The sequence below is a fragment of the Cynara cardunculus genome, unplaced genomic scaffold, assembly GCF_001531365.2.
Source record: "Cynara cardunculus var. scolymus isolate 2C unplaced genomic scaffold, CcrdV1 Un_Scaffold_5612, whole genome shotgun sequence".
Taxonomy (NCBI): Eukaryota; Viridiplantae; Streptophyta; class Magnoliopsida; order Asterales; family Asteraceae; genus Cynara; species Cynara cardunculus.
In genome coordinates, this window is record NW_020202494.1 from 9,512 (window position 1) to 12,424 (window position 2,913).

Genomic DNA, 2,913 nt, shown 5'->3' on the forward strand with positions numbered 1-2,913 from the left:
CATCCTTTGAAAAACTTTCATTTCCAAATTCTCAAACTAAGCATTTCATCTATCTAACCTCTCTCTAAAGCAAACCACCCTCCAGCCGATTCCTTCAAGCAAATCTTCAGGAAAATTTTGTCAATCGTTGAAGAATAATCAAGATTTTAAGACAAAGGTATGATTCTAGTTATCTTACTTTTGCAAAACAATCAAAGTCTTCATCCTTCTTCTCCTACATCCCGATCTTGCAACTTAAATTTCTGGAAAGTAAGAAGGGGGAGATTATGCGTCAAAAACATGAAAATGTCTTCAAATGGATGATAATCCATGATCCATATCTTTGATTTTTAAGAAAGTAGGAGAAACTCCCTTTGCATGCAAAGTCCGATCATGTAAAATATGTTTTGATGTATGGAAGAATCTTGCATGCATCCCAAATCGATTTGTACATCTTCTAAATTTAATGAAATCGAAAAATAATTTCTGAAGACTAACCGTTTTTGGTTGTTTTAAAATCTTCAGAAAGTGTTGAGTAAATGGTTGTCACTCGAAGAGTGTGCAATCTGTTTTGAGGGCTGTGTAATTATAGATTGTAGGGTAATAATGAGTGACTTAAACTCACTCAAATTTCTTGATATTTGAAAAAATCGGTACATATCATTATTTTGAATGATGTGAAAAGTTGGACATAAAAATGACTTTTGAAAGGTTCCTATTTATAGTGATTTGTGAAACCTAAAAATACCTGGAATAGAATGTATAATCTGTCCCAAAAAATTAGCTTTTGAGTAAAGGATTTTGATTTCTTTTAATTTATATAAATATTGAGCTGTTTTTAGAATAAATAATAAAATATCAACTTTATTTTATGGAAATCCGTTGGCATTACATAGGATGCAACTAGGCTTTATCCTTGTCAAGGACTCATAAGTGATCTAAATTCTGGATGTTGGTCTGTTTAGGAAGTTAGGGCGGGCGTTGAAAGCTTCAGATGTCATCTTCTTGGATATTCACCTTTAAACCTGTGAGTCCTCATGGCCCCACTTTTAATGCTTTGTATATTTTTATTGGGGGAAAACATGAGATTAAGCAAACTATGCATGTTTATTTATTTAAACCATTGGACTAAATAACTGTTTAGTCAAGCTTCGTTTGAAACCATTGGACTAAAGAACTGTTTAGTCAAGCTTCGTTTGAAACCATTGGGCTAAAGAACTGTTTAGCCAASYTTTGTTTGAAACCAYCGGACTAAAGAACTGTTTAGTCAAATTTATTATGTCATGAAATATTGACTGTTATTGCACTATAAAATAAATGCTAAATTGATGTGCTTGAGAGTATATTTTCCAAATAAAGTCCCCGTCCGTAAAYKCTACTTGYTAACTCGGGCACGTTCCCGGGCCATGGTATTGTGGATAGCCGCTATTGTGTTGACAGTCCCACCCAGAAAGGGGTGCACATTACCTATGGTTTCTTGGTCTAATCATGTGGAATTTGGACCACCGCTGAATTAATACTACTACTATGAACTGTGGGACCTAAGTAAGTGTACGGGCTACTTATGGTCGTTCGTAAAATAATGGGGCACGTTGGTCAGGTAAGGCTCAGTAGCGTCTCAAGTTTATACATTGTGGTAGATTTACATTTATTAAGTGCAAAAAGATTACACATAAGTTTGGAAGTAATTGGTTTATGCATTAAAATGTTTTATGCATGTGAAAACCCGTGAGCTCACCAACTCTTTGTAGTTGACTCGTTTTATGTTCCATGCTTTTCAGGTAACAAGTAAGAAATGAAGTACTTTGGGAGCATACTTGTGGAAAAACCGATTAAGTTCGCAATGGAAGTTTTGTAAAAGAAGTATTTATCAAAATTTGGTTATGATATTAAACTCGTTTTATTTTGTAAAAATTGAAAGGTGTTATTTATTAATTGTTGTTGTGACTCGCTTACCTGTTACATCTCGTGTTTCCACTTTAGCGGGGTGTGACAGATACCACTTTCTATAACACCCCATAACATACATTGCATGTAACACATATTTCAAACAAAAGAAATACATGTTTATATACTGATCAGGTCCCGTAATATAAGAATCTATCATAACCAAATACAAGGTCCAAAAATTCAAATACATATCTTGTACTAATCAATCAAAACTGTACATCAAAAACAAATCTTCATGCAGAAATGCATATAGGAAAATATTACATTTTCCCCTTTCCCTTACCGTCCATACCTCCTGCAACACATAGTTACAATCACAAAATGAGGGTTAGACCGAAAGGTCTAGTGAGATACCCTATTATGATATTGCAGGGTGAAAATCACCAAAACCTTTATGAAAAACAACTGTTCAAATATATCAAATATATGAACGAATAGGAACAAAATATCAAATCCTTTCCACTTTTCAAACTAAGAATTTAGCTATTCAAATATCATACCTTTGAACCAATCAGGTTTCATATAATGCCACTTTTAAACCTTTTTTCTAATCAAACAAGGTTTTCATAAAATTTCTGGCCAAACCTGATATTTTCTCCTCAATAACATCCAGACTATGATTTCCAATAAGAACCTTGATCCTAAATCTTTAAATCACAGAGAAATAAAGATTCCACACCACGGTAGTCTTAAAGGATATAATAGAAAAAGTTATATCATACAATGCACATACAATTGCCACCCTTATATCAAAGGTACACCTCTCCTTGATATGCCACCCTTATCCCACGGTACACCTCTCCTTGATATGCCACCCTTATTTCCTCATCAAAACATTTCACAAAAATAATTCCAATTAGACCACAACCATTGAAATTATTACCAATCCAAAATTATTTATATCAAATCTCCATTTTGTGATAAAATAACAATTTTTATCAATCAAGCACAAGGCACAATACAAATCCGGTCAACATAGACTTG